Below are 21751 nucleotides of genomic sequence, written 5' to 3' on the forward strand. Positions count from 1 at the left end.
CAAATGTGGAAATATCACCTCTCACTGAGCAAAGTCCAATATCTCATTAGAAATGAAAATAGAAGAGAAGGGAAGCACAAATGCTGTCAGTGGCAGTGAGGAAAGAAATTAAACCTCCGGAGGCCTGTATATCTTATACAAAAGATTATGCACTGCCAGGCTATATAAATCATGCCAGGGCTCTGGGGCTGCAATGGGCTAGAAAATAAAAAACCATAAAAGTGTCATATTGAAATACAGTCACTGAGAATTCTTTTATGATGAGTCTAAATTCGCCTGACATTCTCGCAAATTCAGGGGCCTGCTTGGGTTGTTTATACCCGGCCTTTCTCTGTCAGTCACGAAGTCCCAGTCTCCACAGCAAATTATTCTAAACAGGGCTTATTATCAAGGCATAAAAAAGTTAAAACACAGATGGCTGGAGAGTTCCTGTTTAATTTAAATGCCCTGTGGCCCACATCAATGTGAGTCTGTCTTGTCCTAGATTTACTATCAATAAATTGGCTGCACTTATTAGATGGCAGAGCCCTAAGATGTTGGTAGGGAGTATTTCAAATAGAATTAACATGAAGAGATGCAGAGCCGTATCCTATCATCTGTGAAATATGGAGAAGGACAAGCCATACATAAACAGGTATGACCACTCGTACCCGGGTCTGCACAGGCTGGCATGCCTCCACCAGGAGGAAGAGCCTCACCCATTGTAGGAATTAATTACCGTCTCAGGCTTAATTACCAGTGGCATTTTCTCCCTGAATCAAAAAAAAAAAATCTTTTAAAATAAATGATCAGCATAACACAAGGAAACGATGATCTAGATTTCAGAGCAGGTAAAGGAGGCTTGGGCCAAGAGAACCAAACAGGGTGTATAAAAGAATATTATCTGGAATGACACATTGCCAGTTCGGGGAAATAGGGCTGGCTCTCTTCTTGGCTGATTTATCTTTTAGCCTCACTTGTACATCAGCCAGTCAGTCGGTGACATTTGTCAGGCTTCTCGGTGTGCTGAGGAGATGGCAGGGGGTTACTGGGCAAGTGGGAAAGAGGCAGAGAAGTCCCTGTCTTTGAGGCACTGAGCCCTGGGTATCTGAGCGGGACATGCAGATGGACAGGATTCTGGGCATGCCAAAAGTTGCCAGGAAATATCCTGTTTATGTGAAAGGACAACTTCAGGGTGGCACCATGGCCACGGGAGAACTGGGGCTTCTTAACCGTCCACAGAAATAGGCTGGAGCAGGGCAGGTCTGGGTGCAAGTTCCGACTTTGTCTTTTACCAGGTGTGAGGAGTCTGTGAGTCCGTGGCAAATTACTTATTTCTTTGATCTTTGATTTCTCCGGGCAAAAAGAGAACAATCTGATCCATCTCAGAGGGTGCTGGTAAGGATTAAATGAGAGGATGCACGCATGGTGCCTGGCACGTTGTAAGTGCTCTGCAAATGGTAACTATGTCATCACACCTGTCACCCTGATCTGGAAGTACTACAAAATGATGGTCTTCTCTCTACCCGAATCAGACCCATGCAAAGGGTAGATACGGAAGAGAAATGCTCTAGGCTCCAACATGTTTCCCAAGAAGAACAAAGTGAATGAAGACAAGCCATTTGTGACCGTGGCTTTATCACTCATCCATGTGGTCTGGCTTGGGGGGAGGAAAGCACACCAAGGAGGAAATCTGAGCCACATGCCTCCTTCAGGTTTACTTTGGGCTTTGCACTGCAAGTTCCAGTTCTACGTAAAATTTCCCTAGTCCTAAGGAAAGAAAATGCTTGGCCAACTGTTGGCAACCAAAGACTCCTGAGATTTTGCTTATACAGTTCACCCCAGTTTATGCCTTCAAATGTCCTTGTCTCTCTGGAAAGCCAGCTTCCCTCAAGATTTGTAACTTGGCTTTGGTCAAATAACTTCGAAATTGAATGCTGTATCCCAAGATTGATAGCCCAATAGGCATCAAGACCACATTTGTTTTCTGCCCAGGACTTTTCCAGAGGAGAAGGGGTGAATGCAGAAGGGCACAGTGGAATATCAAGGTCCACATGGGGTGTGCTGCTGCCCCACCCCGCCCCCACACATGGACACTAGACTACTGCCTCTCACCTTCTCTCGCAGCCAGCAGGCCTACTGAGTCATCATTTGTCATCACAAGGAGCTTCCTGGAAACCAGGCCCTATGGCTTACCCATGTTTTCATTGCTGGCTTATAGTTGAATCCCTTTGCCCTTGGCCAAAGAGGGCTGCCTTGCTCAAGGTTATGACCCTTCCCTGGGGTTTCTTGCATCCAATGACTGGCCAGGGTTGAGGGGTACAAAGGCCCACCCCCCTGCCTCCGTTGGGCCGGCTCTGAAGGGCCATCCCAGCTCCAGTGGGGCTGGCTGAGGCCTCTGCTGGGACCAAAGCACAGTTCAACCTCTCCTGTGGCCCAGTCCTGCTGCCCACATTCACTCACAGCTGTGGCTCCCAGGACCCCTCTCCAATAGCCACCTGCATACAATCTCATCTCAGAGTCTGTGTCCCTGGAAACCTGACCTATGACAACTCTTCCAAAGTCCCCCGGGAGAAGGGTCTCCTAGTGAACAGCAAGGGAGGAAAGACTTCTGGAATGCGAGAGGGCGAACAATGCAAGGATGACCATCATCACACTCCCTGGCCAACTTCCCCTCCCTCTCTCCTGGGCGGGTGGAGGGAGAATGTAGCCATAGGTGTGATGCCAATAAGGTGTAGACTAATGAAGTGGTTGATCCATACTTCTTTTGCCCAAATGTCATCACAACCTGAAAAGGCCATATCTGTTAAATCCTAAAAGCTTTAATACATTCTTAGGAAAATTTCCATGCTTGGGGGAAATCTAATTACGGGTCTGTGTGGAGGCATGAGGGCTGGTTTATCAGCAGGAGGTGGTTAGTCATTCACCCATTGTATGTGATTTAATTAAATGGTATAATTCTTGTGCGTTATGTCTAAAATTCCCATAAAGATCTGATATTTGAGTTTTGAAAAATTAATAGACTCTTGTCAACATGTGAAAATAGGAGGTTAACACCTTACCAATTATTAGCTGCTGGCTAGCTTAGAGCAAGGGAAGTGCTTCGAGGGCACTGGGTGGGTGTGTGGGTAGCAGGGGGACCCCAAAGGGAAGGGGAAGAAAGAAAGAATCTACACCTGATTTGTAACTTCTCAGCAGAGTGCTGTGATAGTCTGAGCTCAAACAGTGTTTCACAAAATGTAGTGGACAGGTACACTGACAGAAAAATATTTATTATTTTCATCATTATGAATTTGTTACAGGTTACCTTTTATTATGGCAGGGGTTTCTGGTCTTCTATTTAGAGGTAGTGACATAAAGTTTTATTTCAAAGTAAATGTATTTAGATATAAAGTAAATCTATTTCAATAAAATATTTAGAAGTACAAGTGGCTTGCAGATATTGTAAAAAACAATCATCACAATGGTTACATGTGAGTGATGGAGGTTTGGATATAAAATCTGTTGGCTCAAAAATTAGACAAAAGAGATTGTTACCCAGCACATTGTGGAAACTTAACAAATATTGCAAAATTGTTTGCGGACAGCATGTCTGCATCGTCAGTGGGATTTTGTTACTTATCATATTCATGTTGTCACTGCCCATTGATTACACACCCAACATGGATCAGGCATTATTAAAGCCCATTAATTAAACAAGGACTTAAAGGGATTTTGGGGGAAAAAAAATCTCCCAGTCTGGAAGATTTCCAGACTAAATATATTAATAGAAGCACTGTTAGAAACTTGAGATAACTAGTGGTTTTCAAACTTTTTCAGTCACAGAACATTCTATTCAAATAAATCTTACTAGGAAGCCCCAAAGTACCATGGAGAACGTGACAAAGAACTGCTTGGTTGAAGAGAGGTGTGTGTGTGTGGGGGGTGGTGCTGGGGACAGGAGAGTCCTTCCTGTCCCCAGCTCTCTGTTGGGTGTCCACACCCCACTCCTGAGACTCTTGGGGTGTGGTGAACTGTTTGAAAACCTCTGACCTCGGGCAATTTTCTTTGTTATTCTCTCGACAACTGTCATTTTGTGTCTGCAGTTTTGACAATGAGCTTTTATTTTATAGTATGACACAGTGATCGTATATTCACTCTGAGAGTATTACAGACATGTCTTGACCAAGAATAAAAAAAAAAAAAAATCTGAATTAGGGAAAAACCAAACAAATGACCTAGACTGTAAGTTCCACTCAGGGCCTCAAGTCTTGGGCTTGTTTATCAACCTCCTGTGCCTAGCAAGACTCCTGGTACATATTGGATGAACAAACGAAAGAATGAATAGAAGAGAAAAGTTAGGAAATAATAATTTTTGAGAAGTGGATTTAAAGAGTCAAAGGATGTGCACAGTTTCAAAACATTTAGTGCATGAGTTATCAGAAGACCAGCTTGGTGGGGAGGGGGAAGGCCACACTAATCTACATGCGATGAGCCTTGCCGGTGAGGACGCCTGGGGTAAGGCAGCGGCTAATGTCACAGAAAAGGAAACCTGAGTCTGAGACACTCAGAAAAGGAAGAATACTGGCGATGGGTGGGGTTTGGGAACCTACAAGACTTGAGCCAAAAGCAATTTTGGTTTTGATCACAAAGACGCTGCATGAAGGATTGGAAATGTCACAATAATTCTTCACAAATCTGGTTGGGGTTTAGCTTGCAGCTTAAGTAAAGAGTTGGCTTAAAAGGCATAACTCAGCAGCCCGTGTAGCTGCTTGGGGTATGTGATGTCACGGAGATGAACACGGGCATGCCGGCGTGCTCGAGATGCCCTGCTGACTTTGCCTAATCAAAGCCTGTGACCGCCTCAGTCATTTGGGCTGGGATGAGCGTGCTCATGTCACACATGTACAAATGGTCCCCACCCGTCCTAGGGCTCCTCCCTTCTTCACCCCTCTAAGCCATCTTGCAAGGCAGTGGGTGGTGTCCGCCCAAGCTTTCCCAGATGCCCAGCCCTTGGAGAGCCGGCTCAGCAGCCTCTGCACACCCCTGGTCCTCATGGCCTGCAGTGCTTATTTGACACCTAAGGCTGCCTGGGTGCCTCTCTGGAGGTGCACGGGTTGTCTCCCCAACCGGATGACAAGACATGGAGGGCAGAGTCTTATACAATACTTTCATACTTTTTCATACTTTCCATACCTGTCATGGGACACTCACTGAGGCCATCTGGTTGACTGAATGACACTGATAGACTGGACAGCTTCTGGGAATGCTCCATTTCCAGTGCCCTTTTTTTTTTTTTTGGATCATCCAGCCCATGAAGGCCCACAGACTGGATCCTGAGCTAGGTTTCCTGGGAGACTGAAGGGGAGCTTGATTTATTAGAGCCTCAGAGTGGAAAAGCACCAGGAGGGGTGGCGTCTTCCCCTTGTCGAACGTTCCCACCCAAAGTTGTTACCTGGTTTGGGCTGCAGCAACTTGTTCCACAAAGAAATATGTTTAAAAGCTCTGCTGGCATAATTCCAGGTAGATCCAGCTAATCTATCCTGAAGGAACGCGAGTGTGTGTGTGTGTGTGTGTGTGTGCACACACACAGTGAGATTATTCATATCGAAGGACTTAGTTACTCAGCTTTAAAGGCAGTTGCATGCATCCATGTTGGATAAACAAACTTATAAGTGAGATTATACTTCCTCCACCTAAGAAATATAATTTGGAATTTAATTCCATGGACCACCCCTCCCAACCTCATTTTCCTGAAAGATGGGGCCAAGAGGCAGAGAGGAGGGACAGGAGTCCCTTGGTTGGTAGAACCTCAAGGAAATAGGCTGCCTGTGACAGGCCTCCTCCGGGTCCTGGGGTCCCAGGCCGAGCTCCACCTGGCCATTGCCAGGGCCGAGGTACGAAAATCCCGCTCACTTTCTACCCCTCCCTCCTTTTCGTATTCTGGTTCCTCTTCCTGCCTTCAAAGAACAGTGGGACAGAAAAACAGTGTAACGTTGTGTTTAAGAGCCCCGTCTTTGAAGATGGCAGAGTGGGGGACAGGTTTAACTTCCAGTTATACCAGGTGGTAGCACCTTGGATAATTTGTTCAACATCTCTGAGTTGCACTTTCCATGTGAAAATGAGTTGATACTTACCTCACAAGGTTCTTGCGAACAATAGATGAAATAAAAATTTTAGAGCTCTTAGCACGTTGATCTGCACATAGGAAGAATTCAGTAAGTACAATTTATTCAACAACTTTTTATTAAGCATCTAGTATATACCAGGCCTTGTTCTAGGCTGGAATGGTGGCTGTTGGTATGGGACCCAGCCAGCTTGGGTCCCGGTGGGGTGGGCTGAATGTGAGGTTGGGGAGAAGCTTGGCTGAGCTTGTGATATAGTGACCCCCATACACTTCTATTGAACCCCAGAGTGAGCAGTGGGAGGGGGAGATGGAGGGGACCTTGTGATTGCCTACACCCCGAGAGGGACCCTGAGTCCCTTCCGAATTGGTAGCTGGAATGGGAAACTCTCACAGTTGAGTCCAGTGCGTCATTCTGCTGTCCTCTCATGGGGTGGGGGTGTGCAGTAATGTGGTAAAGTTGTAGCCCCCATCCTGCTCCCAGCTCAGGGTGGCCCCAGCCGCCTCCTCTCTGGAACCTCGTCTTCATGTTCTAGCTTTCAGTGGCATTGCCAGAGCAATGGCTTTAGCTAAGCAGGGAATCATACTCATACTTCATCTGAAAGCAGTTTCCAGATCTTTTCCTTTAATCCATGCTTTCCCTCCTCCTGCCTTGCCTGGTTTACTACAGTGCTGGCCATGCGTCCAGGGGTTCAAATTCTAACACCTGAGGGACTCAAGTTCCAGGTGATCCTGTGAAAATCAAGATGCATGTTCATTCCACAGATTGTCCCTTGGGACAGTAATCACCAAAGAGCATGGGGAGGGTAACTTTGGGGACACCGATCTGCCACATCGCAGCAGATTTGTTTTGTGTGTTGGAAATTAACAGGTGTGGTTTCCATGTCAATTACAGGTGGGAAACCAGCCAACCCCAATGCTGTTCTCATTCCTCTTTTGTATTTTAGGATATCTGTGCAGTGTTACCGTTCCCATAGACAGGGGTGGGAACGTCGCCTCCTAACACAGGAGCATGTGTGTCAGCAGAGCTCTGGGAGAAAGGCAGTTTCCTGGCAGCGCTTGATGGGAGGGCTCGGTTTTCAAGGTTGCATATAGTCTAGCCGCCTACAGGCCCTGCAGCAACAGAGATTTAGAATAATCCACACTCACAATAACAGCGGTTGGTGCCCATGGGAGCCTGAAGGTCTCTTACTGGTAGGTTTATCTTTTAAACCACTTAACGCAGCAGGGGCTATGGTCCCCAAACAAAGGCATTTTCTTAAGCATATCACAGCATTAGGTATAGCTTTGGGGCACTTTGAGATCCTTAGAAAAATTCCATTCTCAGCCAGGTTACCCCAGGTTACCCCAGTTAGCTACCAATGGGCATTCAGAGTTCTTCAGGACGAGCTGTGTCCCCGGACCCTGGATCATCTTTCAAAACCCACCTGCTGCTGTTGAAACGGCCAAGGTCCCACCCACTGCTGGCCTGGGGTTTTCTTCTGCTCCTCCGCTCTGGCCTGCTTCTAGGACACAGTCGCCAGGGAGGGGAGCAGCCAACCAAGAAAGTCAGTAGCCAGGGTCCCCGCGCCAACTGTGGTTAATCATCCCGCTTTGGCTCTGCTTTCCAGCACCAGAAATATCTCCAAGAGCGCCAGCACCCCGAGCTATCTGGACCCGAAGTGGATCTGCTCAGAGGTATCCTGGCTCACCCTCAACATCCACCCCGAGGACAACGCTGCTGCACTCAGCCGACTCTGGCTTTAACTGAGCAGGCCGTCCACACCGCAAGCCTGAAAGCTTGGCAGGGCTGAGAAAGGCAGTCTTCTCAGCTGAAGGCTTCTGCTCTTGTAGCAGGAAGAGCAAATTTAAGAACAAGAATGCCAGAGTTGGATTACCCTTGAGATTTAATGACCAGAACTAAGATTTCTGAGACCAGAGTGACTATTGAGGGCTTTTGTCACGTTGCTTGAAGTTGAGTGCCTCTCAGTTCCAGGAGGCCACTGAAGTGAAACTGCAGGCTGGTCCGGCGGCCTGTCTACCTGCTCCACACCCCTGCCTCTCGCCTGCCTCTGCTCAAACACGATCTTGCCTTGGCAGCACTGCAAGGCGGAATAAAAACATACACTTCTGCCTCAATTCCTGTCTCCTCTCGTTTATACAGGAATTAAACAATTTCTTTCCTAGTTTTATACTGCTAGCGTTCTCACCACCCTGTCCCTGCTTTCTCTCCATCAGCTACAAGAAAAGGATAGGGTTACTGAGCAACTAAGATGTCACAACTGTTTTCACACTGTTTATTAATGAACAGTTGTCCCCATTTTACAGATTGTCCACTAATCCATCCACCCATCAGTCCATTTGTTCACCTACCCATTGTCCACCCCCAAAGTGGTCCTTGAATGTCACTATGAGTCAAGCAAAGTGCTTCTTACTTTGGACTCTGAATCTGGTGCTCTTTCTACTTCACCATAGACTTTCACCATAGACACATGCCCCTTGGCTATGAGGAAGTTTGATTCATTCGACAAATTCTTTTTGACCACTTCTAATGTACTGGCATGTTCTAAATGCATCCAGCAAAAGCAAAGGGAAACAAAGTCAAAATCTATTACCTTCATGGAGCTTACATTCTATCTGGGAAGACAGACAAAATAAAAATAATGAAATAAAATGTATGTGCCAGTGACACGTGCTGTGGAGAAGAATAAAACGGAAAAGGTGAATGGGATAACTAACAAATATTATGTAAATAGGTTCTTTCCATGAAAGCATCAACTCACCGACAGAGGTAATAGACTTGGGTCCACAGTACAATATTCATTGATATGAATCATTTCCTTCCCTAAAGTGTTTCAGGAACTGCCAAGCTGCTCTCTTGTTTCTCCTTACGTGGGGTGATCACATCCCACGACGTGCCAATGTCTTGAGATGTTTCTCATATGAAATAGAACTGCTTGGTTTTGCCGTCCATAGCAAAGGAGCTGGGCCAGAACTAACTTCTGTGCGTTTCTCCAGCTGCATTTTGTTATATCTTTTCCTCTTCCTTCTCCTCTTCCTCCTCATCTTCTTCTCCTGTGTCTTTAATATGTACTATAAAACCTTATTGATTTAGCTCAGCTGTTTGAAATGTATGATGCTTTAGAAAGGTTTTGGCCCGAGATCGCCTTGAGGAATGGTGTAGGTAAGCAAATTAAGAATAAAAATAATTGTTCTGGATTCCACTTAAAAAAAAAAAGAGTAAAAATAAGATTGCAAAAAATTGCACTACTTAAGGGAATACATTGCCTTTTCATCATCTTGAATAATATGTTTTTAGGCACATCAGAGGGACCAAATCATACTTGACTGATAGGCTCATTATAAATAATTCTTACCTATTCCTAAAAGCAGGAGCCTATTACGTACCTACTACCTCTACCTAGACAATATAGTGCTTCAAGCCCATTTGGACTTTAAAGTAATAAAATGGCTTTTCTTAAACAAATATTGTAGGATTCACAATTCACTAAATTGAGACCCACCTTTTATCCAAATTTAGCTAGATTTTAATGTATATCACACATCTCCAGTGTGGGTTTTTCCTGTAGCCTATTTCAAAAGACATATTTGTTTAGCTTTATCTGTAAGGTACTCAATCATGCTTCCCTTGTATCAGGCACCTCAAGGGCAGGAGATAACACAAATGTGCTTGGTTTTTAATAGCTGGAAATATGTCTACGTGAGGTTGGCTGTATTTACCCAACGCCAGATATCTGAAAGGAGTGTGAAAAATTAAGGTAATCACTGGTGCCTCCAAACAGCTGGATGTTGGTGTCATATTTGCAACACATAGATTATGCCATCACGTCAGATTTGGAACACTTCGGAGGTTGGGAATGCGATGGGGACGGGTGTCGGTGAATATCAGACTGAGTGGGTGTGTAGGTGAGTGATGTAGCAGATCAGCAGGGGTGGTTAAGTCAGTGAACATAGGGACACATAATTTCATTCCTGAGACATTAATTCTTAGGTGGATAATTCAGATGTATTTTATTTAAAAGCAATTCTTTTCTTTTTATCATTTTTAGGAATACTAGATAAAAAATATCTAGTATTTGCTTGCTTTGGCAGCACATATATGAAAAATTGGAACAATACACAGAAGATTAGCATGGCCCCTGCACAAGGATGACACTCATATTTTTAAGTAAAACTCAGTGGAAATCAAGCAGGGGGAGGAGGAAGGAAGCGATGGGAAAAGACCTACCTAATGGGTACAATGAACATTACCCGGGTGATGGGCACGCTTATAACCCTGACTCAAACATAACAAAAGCAATCCATGTAATCAAAAACTTTTGCACCCCCATAATATTTTGAAGTAATTTGAAAAAAGAAAAATATTGAAACATATCAAGAGAAAACTTAAAAAAAATCACCCTAAATCCCACCAATCAGGGAGAGGTATTAATGATTTCAGTATATTTCTTATAAGCCTCTTTTTATTTCTTTCTTCATACAAACACACTTTAAAAAAAAGAACATTGGTATTATATTGTTTATACAATTTTATATGTTGCTTTTTTAGCTTATTACAATTAGGGCATTTTTTCATGTTAATAAATACTTCCTGAGAACATAAATATCAAATGGTTACAGCATAATGTATTCAACCTTTCCCTTGTTGACGAACATTTAGGTTGTTTTCATTTTTTCTAGCTTATATAAACATTCTTGAACATAAATATATGCTAACAGCTCTGAAAAATTACTCCAAGACCTTATTCGTGATTACCTTTCCTACTTTCATAGGGGCTTATGGAGACATAAAGTGTGCCTAACGTCCTGATGACAGATCGAATGGTTTATTTGTGGCAAGGATGTTTTGGAGTCACATTGATCAATTGCATTTAATCAATTAATGACTCCATTTGTTTATTGAACAAGAATTTATTAAAGTCATACTATGTGCGAGGCACTGGGGGGGCAAACTGCAAAAAGACTTTAAGGACCACATCATCTTTTTGGAGAGATGCTTAGACGACATTCAAGAAAGCCTTGATTGTGTTTGATGATAACAACTGCTAACAGTCATACAGAACTTCCTATATGTTGTTCTGGGTGTTGTATGTACAGTTACTCAATTTTTTACAACAGCTACTGTCATTACTCTATTTTATAGTGAGAAAATCAAAGCGCAGAGAGGTTAAGCAATTTGCTCAAGATCACACAGCTAATAAGTTGGGAGACTATGATTTGAATCTAGGCAGTCAGGCACCAGGGTTGATACTCTTCATATCTCACATATATCTGGAATATAATAATGTATAGAAAAAGTTATAGAAGGTATATGTCTAGGTAAGCATTTCCTAGAGGTGATATTTTTTCTGTTGGTTTTGACAGCTTTCAACAATAAAGCAGGTTGGGCTTTAGATCAGTCAAGCTATTCTGATGCCACTTTTTCCAGTGCTTAGGATGTTAATGAGAATAGCTAATCCAAGAGAAGTAAATTGTCTCATCAGAGTTGGGTAAATCAATTATTTGAATGTAGAAAAACCATCATTTCTCCTGTCTTGTGGGGGGAAGTACTGGGAAAACAATGTTTTGTAATGAACTGAATAGGGCTTTTGATTTGTAATGAGTAACTATTTTAATGGATACCTTGTTCACATTCCCAGTATAATTTTAAAGACGTTCACAGAATGAATGAATGGACAACACTTTAGGCTACAGGGCATACAGAGGAAATACTAAGACACAGACTTAGGGGTGTGGTGGCACCAGCCCCTACTGGCTCACATCTCTTTCCAGCTTCGTGTCCAGTGACTTTATGTTGGTAGCTGGAGATCAGCCATGGTGGGAATATTTAAACTAGAGAAATCAGAAAATGCTTCAGATCAGGGCTTTTTTTTTGTTTTCCTGGAGCTTGCTATTAAACATTTACCAGCACGCCACTGCCCAGGCTTGTTAGGAAATTCACAAGTGGGAAGAAATTCTGTGATCCAGGAGAGGAAAGAGGCAAGTGAAATGAAAATATCAGTTTGAACGCTCTTCTCCTCCCAGGTGTTGAGTCTTTTTATCTGTTGCTTTCTTTTCCTGGGTCATTTCAGAGTGTGGGGTGAACTGTTAAGACAGTTGAGATATTTAGACAGTTCAGGGGTGCATGCAGGTGAAGAGCAAAGGCTGGTTTGGGGCGGGACAACGGGATGACAAACAGCTCAGGGACTCTGTTGGTTTCATCCAGGCTCAACTCTCCTTCCCAGCCCAGTGGCTGGGATGGCACCCAGAGTCCAGGTGAGGAGTGCTGGTGGACATGTCTGGGAAGCCCTGGTGGAGGGCCATTTGCAGGTGGGGACAAGGAAATAGACATGTTCAAGCTGGAAGAAAACCTTAAACGTCTTCTGATGCAACATCCTCATTTCATCCACAGAGGAGGACAATGGCCCCAAAGAGTGTAGACGGAAACTTGCAGAGGTCACCAGGGTAGTTTATAGGAAGGATCTGGGTCAGACTGCCTGGTGTGACTCTCAGTTCTCTCCCTACTTGCTATTTGACATTGGGCAGGTTACTTAGACTCTGTGTGTTTTCTCAGGAACACATAGAGGTTAAGGAAAAATGATGTTATTGTCTAAAGATTAAATAATACATGTAATGAGCTTACATGTCGTAAGTGCTCAATAAATATTAATAATACAAAGCCTTTGTGATGACACTGGTCTCTTTTATAGTCAGAGAGAGAGAGGTATTACAGAAAACAAAAATATATTAATGTGTGAAAAAGCATGATACTACTAGTTAAAAATGTATTAATACAATATACTAATATAACAAAGACCAGGATACCATTTGTTAATAATATATTGAAAACCAGCACACACATTGGTAAAAACATTAACATTTTGAAAACTCCAATCTAAAAATTTTCCCCAAGTCCGGATTGTACAGGTGTTTTAGTGAATGATTCATCCACAGCATTAGTTACTCCATTTTTTTTTTAACTTGGAAGGATTTGTAGCTGAATGAGGGGTCAAGTAATCACCAGACATCTTTAGAGGGCACAGGCTCCCTTGTGCCTGTTCTTGGGTAATGTTTAAAGAAACCTCTCCCCTCACATGTCCCTTTGTATTGATAGTGACTATATCTGGGCTACATCTCTCTCGAGTGCTCTGCCATAGGTAGTAAGGTGGGGAGGAGAAGGCCCTGGCCCAGGGCATTCCTGGTCTGTCCTTCATCAGGCGGGACAAAGGCCTAAGGACAGCCAGTGGCTGGGGGGAGGCCTGGTCTGGGGCCCTCCTTATGTAGCCTCCTCCCCCCCAAACACAGGTCACACTCTACTTTATTAGCCAGCAGGGACGATGTGTGGTATGCAGGTTACGGGGGCCGAGCCTGAGCCTACCTCTCGGGCCCCTTCTCCCAGCTCTACCAGTTACTCTCTTCATTTCCATGGGCAAAGCACTTACACTCCCTGAGCCTCCATTTCTATAAAATGAGGGTAATTGTTGAGAGGCTCAACCCAAGTCATATGTGAAAGACATTTAGAACAGCACATGGTGCATAATAAGCACCAGATCTCATGTTTCTAATTTATTTTATTTTATTATCTTTTAGGTTTTTCTACCATGGCAAAATATGCATAACATAAAATTTACCATTTGTTAAAATTTTTAAGTGTACAGTTCAGTGGCATAAAATGCATTCACCTTGTCATGCAACCTCCATTACCATCCGTCTCCAGAACTTTCCATCCTCCCAAACTGAAACTCTGCACCCATCAAACACTAACTCCTCACATACTCCTCCCCTCAGGCCCTAGTGACCATTGTTCTTTGCCTATTTTTAAATTGTGGTGGTTGTTGTTGTTGAGTTGTAGGAGGTTTTTTTTTTTTAATATATTCTGGATGTTAACCCCTTATCCAATATAACATTTGCAAATATTTTCCTCAATTCTGTGGGTTGCCTTTTCACTCTCTTGACAATGTTCTTTGATGCACAAAAGATTTTAATTTTGATCAAGTCCAGTTTATCTATTTTTTTCTTTTATTGCCTATACTTCTTTGGCAAGAAATCATTGCCAAATTCAATGTCGTGAAGCTTTCTCCTATGTTTTCTTCTAAAAGTTTTATAGTTTCAGCTCTTATGTTTAGGTCTTTGATCCATTATGATTCAATTTTTGTATGTGTTGTAAAGTAAAGGTTCAGTTTCATCTGTTTGCCTGTGGATATCCAGTTTTTCCAGCACCATTTGTTGAAAAAGACTGCCCTTTCCCCATTGAATGGTCTTGGCGGCCTTGTCGAAAATCATTTGATCATGTATGTGAAAGTTTGTTTCTTTGTTCTTTATTTTGTTTCGTTGGTCTATATGTCTTTCTTCCACTACCACTCTTTTGATTATTATAGCTTTGTAGCAAATTTTGAAATCAAGAAGTGTGAGGCCTTTAACTTTGTTTTTCTTTTTCAGGATTGTTTTTGCTATTCTGGGTCCCTTGAGATTCCATATGTATTTTAGGATGGATTATTCTATTTCTGCAAAAATATTGTTGGGATTGTAATAGGGATTGCATTGAATCTGTAGATCAGTTTGGGTAGTACTGACTTCTTAACAATATTAAGTCCATGATCATGAGATGTCTTTTCATTTATTTATGTCTTTAATTTTTCTTAGCAGCATTTTGTACTTTTCAGTCTACAAATCTTTTGCCTCCTTGGTTAAATTTATTCCTATGTAATTATTTTTAACACTAAAATAGTCTTTAATTTGTGCCTGGCCCTATACTAAAACTTTATAAATGTTCACTTTTTCAATCCTTATAACACAACATTCTGTACATGGGAGAAACTGAGGCAAGAATAGAGAAATGAAGGTATAGCAAAAAGGTAGTAAAATATTGTGATGAATATTATAGGAGAAATATATTTGTCTCTATATACTAATATTTATGTATATATGTAATCTATGTGGGCAAGGTAAAGCAAGGTAAACCAGTGTGTGTGTATGTGTGTGTGTGTGCGTGTGTGTGTGTGTGTGTGTGTGTGTGTGTGTATGATGATTTTTTTTTTATGGCCTTGTTTTGGAAGTGGTTAAAAGTGTGGCACATAATGTCAATTGATTTATGCATTTTCCTCTAATGTAGGTGAATAATTTCCATGCTGTAAAATTTTCCTACTCTATTGTTATTTTCTTTTTGTAACATTCCTACTCCTACTTCATGCCTCTTAAAAGTGCCACCAAGCATATATTTAATTTTTAACATAAAGTAAATTAAGATTGTCCATTGGGATCTTTTTGAGAGTTCTGCAAAACCTCTGGAGGTAACTGGAAACACCCAACTGTATGGAAAACCAGGGTTTGGGAATTGTTACAGTAAATACCTGCCTGATTGATATGAAAGTTGACTATTTAACAACATTTGCTTATTAAGGCCATCAGAGCAACTGAAAGATAAACATCTTTGGGAAATTTTCCTTTGGTTCTCATCTTTGTGCCATGAGATTAGGCTGTAAAAACCAGTTTGGGGTGTGGCACCCTGAGTTCCCACTTTTTCTGAAGCAGGCAAGGTGACAGGTAGAGTTGTCCGTGTGGGGAGGTAGACATGGCTACAGAGGTCTGGCTTGGGTTGATGACAAGACTCCAGAAGGGCCAAGCTCTGTCCCTAAGACGCCAAATCCAGAGTCTTCCAACCATGGCCTCTGTGGGATTCTCGTTATTAATCAAGTAAAAGGTGAGTCTCACTTGCCAACTTGTCTCCTAAATAACTTCCAAGCAATAGTAGAATTCATTCATTCATGCGTGAATAAAAACATTCAACATGTACCTACTGAGCTTTTTGTCAGGCAAAGTATAGCAATGATGCCTAAGTCTAATCTCAAGGAATAAGTAGAAGATTAACTGGTAGACAAGGGAAGTTTATCAATCTGGGTCCAAGCAGGAGAGCAAAACTCCACCATAATTTGAACAGGGAAAGCTTAATATGAAGAATTATTAACTATATTAGGAATTGGAGTAACAAAGTATTGGCTAGTAAGAAGCAAAAAACACTCCAAACCATACAAGAATAGCAGATATAAGGAGAAGCCACTATCTCCAGGGCTGAAATGCAGATCTTTTTGGAGGGGGCATGACTGTGTGTCACTGATTGGTGGAGAAGATGTGGTGCAGTGCCAGTGAAACTTCCTGGAAATTTGCCACCTGGTACTTGTCAGAAATGCTCTCACCCAGGGTACTGGGGAAAGCTGTTCAAGGGAAGGTGTCTCACAGGAGGCATTCTGCTACAAAACTCCCCTAAGCTGAGGGATGCTAAGAGAAGCTGCTGGCCCCAAGGAGCTGGCCCTGGGCAGCACTGGGGAAGCCTACTGAGCAGGCACCTGGGAACAAAGAACAAACCCCCTTTCCTCCTGCAATGTCTCTCTAGCACCCTCTACTGACAAAGCTTAACATTGTGCCAGAGGGCAAAGAAAAAAATATCATTGAAGGGCCCAGATCCATTTTCACAGAGAAGCCAAAAAGGATAAATTTGGAGCTAAGAGGCAGTAAATTGGTAACCAGCACAAGAAGGGAGGGGAATCCCAGGTGGAGGAAATATCACAAGCCAAGGCAGGAAGGGGGCCGGGTGCGGTGGCTCACGCCTGTAATCCTAGCACTCCGGGAGGCCGAGGCAGATGGATCGCTCGAGCTCAGGAGTTTGAGACCAGCCTGAGCAAGAGTGAGACCCTGTCTCTACTAAAAAATAGAAAGAAATTATCTGGCCAACTAAAATATATATAGAAAAAATTAGCCAGGCATGGTGGTGCATGCCTGTAGTCTCAGCTACTCGGGAGGCTGAGGCAGGAGGATCGCTTGAGCCCAGGAGTTTTGAGGTTGCTGTGAGCTAGGCTGACGCCACGGCACTCACTCTAGCCCAGGCAACAGAGTGAGACTCTGTCTCAAAAAAAAAAAAAAAAAAAAAAGGCAGAAAGGCATGAGGAGGTGTGTCAGATTCTGGGAGTGGCAGGTTTTTATTTTGACAATCAAACAGGGTCATCCATGTCTATCTATGTATCTGTCTCTGATGGCTTCAACCACAGCGTATGTTTCCGGAAGCGTCAGTAATGGTGTTATACTCCTACATATAAAATCTCAGCACAATCAGCCTCAATAACTGTTGATTGATGGCTAATTGTTGCAACACTTCAGATGATTCTGTTTGACAAGTTCAATATGAGCCATCACAACATACAGCCTGCATTTTTAGAAGTATAGGGTCCAGTTGTAGGAGGTAGTTTCCTCTACTACATCTGGAATACTATGTCCATTTGAAACTCCCTAGCTAATAAAGGTTATTGAAAAAGAGAACAAAACAGCAACAACAAAAAGCACACAGGATGAAGCACCAAGGATGACCAAGTGTTTAGAAACTTTATTTTGCTACAGTTGCGTCTGCTTTTCCTCACATCTGCTACCACTCCCTACTTTTCCTGTTCTGTGCTCATCCCAAAAATGTTTCCCAGGGTTTGGTTCTCAGTCTCCTTTTCTTGTCACGCTATACACATTTGCTGGCTGACTTCATCCACACCCATGTCTTCAATAACCATTTACGGACCTATGACTCACACACCCAAGTCTCCCACCCAGATATCTCCTCTGAGCTGTGACACTACCTGCTCAACATCACCTGTGTCCCACAAACACCGAACATGTACAAGTGGTACTCCCAAGCCCCTGCTCCCCTCCTGCTTTTCGTTGCCTGTTGTCTATCTTCTTAGGGTAGCATGATCCAGTCCAGCCAGAAAAATGGCTTTGAATTTCCTTCTGTACTTCTACATGCAAGTCTTATTGATTTGATATTTTGAGCACCTCCCCACTGAGTACACTTCTTTCTACTGCCTTAGGTATGGCTGGTGACATCTCTCCCTTGGCTCACATGATGGCCTCTTCAGGGACATCCCTGTCTTCAGTCTTGTCCTTCTCCAATTGCTTCTGTACACAGCAGTCAAGAAAGTCTTTCTCAAACTGAAATATGTCATTCTCTGCTTAAAACTTGTTAGCATGACTTGCAGTCCGGTTCTGCTTTCCTCTCCAGCATTATCTCTCATTACACTACCCTCTGCCCCACTGCCAAACCTCTCCAGCAATGCCACTGGGCCTTTGCACATACTGTTTCCAGTGCTTGGAATACCTTCTCACTCTTTCCTTCCCCACCCAGAGCTGCTAAGTCCTCTGAGCGTCCACCCCAGACACACCCACTCTCCCTTTCATCCTACGAGCTCTTTGAAAGCAGGAGCCGTGACTTATTTATCTTTGCATCCCAAGCACCAGGATGTTGCCTAGAACTGAGTAGGAACCGAATTAAACTAAATTGACTTTTTCCTGAGCCAGGAGAAAAATAATGTGACAAGCAGAGGAGACAGGAACACATGGTTGCTGACTTTGAACAATTAAAGTGCTGTCCTACAGAAGAGAAAATTCTGTGTTCCTCACAAAACAATAGCAACCAAGATAGTAGGCAGATGTGCAAGGAGATAAATTTGAAGCTCATAGAAAGGAGATTTTAGCAACCCTATCTGCCTAATAATGGCAGCCTTGAGAAGTAGTGAGTGCCCCCTACTGGAAGTGTTCAAAAGTACACCCTGCGTGTCCACTCAGCAATCGCTGCTATGGCAGGGTGCTGGAGCAGATGGGCTCTGAAACCCCTCTGGATCTACCGTTCCATGATTCTAGATGGAAAATGAAGAGAATTAATTTACAAAGACTCGGAATTTGCCCTCTAAGAACTTATGGATTGTCTTACCAAGGTGTTTTCTGGTGAACAATGACTAGAAGTAATGCCTTTGAGAACCAGACTAGAGTTGGTAGGGGGTGGGCATCCCTGGGGGATGAACCTGATATTCATAAATCTTGGAAGGCCTCAGGCATTGGTGACGAGGACACTGAGGGTGGATGGGTGGCATGCCAGGCTGTGGCAGAGCAGGGATGGGCAAGGCCTGATTTCCAGGAGTTCCTGTAGGGCAGCGTCCCAGGTGCAGTCCTGTGTGTGGGCAGAGATTCGCATTGTGGGAACCTGGGTGCAGGCCAACGGCAGTCCAGGCAGGCTAGGTGGTCTGACGTTAGGTCTCATGGGGGCTCCAGGTTATGGAATAACTAGCAAAAACAAGTCTGGATCCTGTTTTCAGGCACCTGAGACAGGAGCACAGGCACAAACACTGTGGCAGAGATCTGAACGCTGTGGCTGGGGACCAAGGGGAGGCCTTGTTTACAAGCAGCCTTAATCATCCACCAGTCTCCTCCTCAAGATCAGAGTGGGACTGGACCTATTCCTTCGCCATCCCTCAGTGGGAACAGGGTTGGTTTCTCAACAGCGATGCTCTGAGCTCCTTCTACTTGGGGAGTAGCTGCACCTATGGAGAGGGAACAGATGTGTAGACAGTAAGAGTCACATCTTCAAAGCTTTGCAATTAACCTGGTAGGTTGTTGAGTTGATGGAGCCTGAATTTGAGAAAGAGTTCCCCCTACTGGCTGATCTAAGCCAGAGTCTGTCGACTCAGGGTACCTAATAATTTCTGAAGATGCATTTAGGATTAGGAAGTTAAGTTATTGAGTATAAAAAAAAAATCATAGCTAGGCTTTATTTCATTTTCTGATATGGTTAAAGATTCTTGGATCCTTCTGTTTTTTCTCAATCAACTTTATTGAAGTATATTTTACATAAAATATACACACATGAGCACCCGAGTAATCACCACCTCAATCAGAATATGGACTATTTCTACCACCCCAAAAGGTTCCTTTGTGCTTTTTTGTAACCAGCTCCCACCTTTGATTCCCCTTCTCCCTAGACAATCACAGATCTTCTTTCTATCATACAGACTAACACCACCTGTGTTAGAATTTCAAATAAATGGAATTGCACAGTATACACTCATGTCTAAATTCTTTCATTTAGCATAAATATTTTTGAGATTCACTCATGTAGCATTTATCAGTAATTTTAATTATTTTAATGCACTGACATATTTCAGTGCATATATCATAATTTGTTTATCCATTTTCCAGTTGATGGATATTGGGGCTGTTTCCAGTTTTTGGCTATTTTGAATAAAGGGACTAAGTTCAAGTCTTTTTTTGTGGACATATGTTTTCATTTCTCTTGAATAAATACTTGCAAGTAGGATTTCTGGATCATATTATAAGTGTATATAACTTTATAAGAAATGGCCAAGCTATTTTCCACAGTGATCAGATATCCCACCAGCAGCATATGAGAGTTCCACGTCCTTGACATGCTTGCCAACACTTGGCATTGTCAGCCTTTTAAATTTTAGCCATTTTAGTGGCTGTATTGAACTTATAAAAATCATTGTTAGGTTTGGTTGTTCTCCTGGTAAGACATTCTTAAAGACTTTTTAAAAAACATTAAAAATTTTTTAAATCATGGTTTAAGAAAACCACATAACACACAACATAGGAATTTACCATCTTAACCATTTTTGAGTGTACAGTTCATTAATGTTAAATATATTCATATTATTGTACAACAGATCTCTAAAACATTTTCGTCTTGAAAACACTATATCCGTTGAGAAAGACTCTTCATTTCCCCTCCCTGAGGAGCCTTTTTAAATTACATCTTTTATTCTGAGATAATTATAGATTCACATGCAGTTGTAAGAAATAATATGGAGGCATCCTGTGTACTTATTACCCATTATCAGCCGGTGGTATCAGCTTGCAAACCTATGGAACAACATCACAACCTATTAGAGCGTTTTGAAAATACGTACCTCTCAGAGTTCAATAAGAAGTAAACAGAAGCCAGACACCATCTCATCATGTCCTGTGCTCAGTTGTCAATGAGATAGGTAGAGAATAAAGCATCAGACGCTGTCCTAACCATAACGCTAATGAATATTTGGAGAATCTTCCAGGCACTGGAAGAACCGCTGACCGGTTCATACCGCAGTGTCAGCTCTTGGTGCTTCCAATCTGAAAATGCTGCATCTGGAATTGCAGATTAGGCCGCCCTGATGAGAAAGTGAGACTCAGAGTGAAAGCAAGGAGGTGGCCAGACTAAGAGGTGCTGACTTAAACCTCTGCCAGTGGGACCTTCACTCCGTGTGTGCTTCCCCCTCACATAGACATTTTCATCTTTCTGACTTAAGGAGGAGCCATGGGTGGTGGTTCCATTCAGGGATAATGAAATAACTATGGACCTCAGATAGCCCCCAATCTCTTCCGAGCTAATAGCTTCACAGTACTTGGCTAGATCCCAAAAATAAGTAATAAAGCAACCGGCTTGAGTTTTAGCTTTTTGTGTGTCTGCTGCCCATGTCTGGGGGGAGGACTGCTGAGCAGGGGAATGGACAGGAGGAAGAGAAAGACCTAGATCATCTTGAGACTGGATAACTAGCCCTCTCGGAATCTAGAGTTGATGGTAACGAGAAGAAGCAAATCCCACAGATGAAGGTTAGAAGATACTTCTAAGAAGAAGTAAAGACAGAGAAGTGTGAAGAACGAAAGTTACTACAATTATAAATGTAATTTTAAAAAAACCAACGAGAAAGAACAGAGTGATGACAAACGAATGTAGTGAATCTTTCCCCATTTCCTCTAGCATCTGCCATTGGAAGATGATCATTTGTCACAGAATAATCACTCTTTTGGAGATGATTTTTGATATTACGGTGCAGTCAAGGATACCAGTTATAAGTTCCTTCCACTTCCCCTTCTCCATCTGAA

At 42.9% G+C, this 21751-nt stretch overlaps 1 long non-coding RNA gene and 1 other non-coding gene across 2 annotated transcripts in view; both read left to right on the top strand.

Annotated features, from left to right (window-relative positions):
* Window positions 1–8189, top strand: part of LOC123647222 — a 90773-nt gene extending 82584 nt beyond the window's left edge. The window contains exon 3 of the long non-coding RNA XR_006738169.1: window positions 7693–8189. This is a non-coding gene — a long non-coding RNA (uncharacterized LOC123647222). The remainder of the gene's footprint in view (window positions 1–7692) is intronic.
* Window positions 8190–10162: 1973 nt separating this feature from the next.
* On the top strand, window positions 10163–10266 carry LOC123647828. The gene has a single exon (XR_006738367.1). It is a non-coding gene; the product is annotated as a U6 spliceosomal RNA (small nuclear RNA).
* Window positions 10267–21751: the final 11485 nt, after the last annotated feature.

The sequence above is a fragment of the Lemur catta genome, chromosome 11, assembly GCF_020740605.2.
Source record: "Lemur catta isolate mLemCat1 chromosome 11, mLemCat1.pri, whole genome shotgun sequence".
In the NCBI taxonomy this organism is placed as follows: Eukaryota; Metazoa; Chordata; class Mammalia; order Primates; family Lemuridae; genus Lemur; species Lemur catta.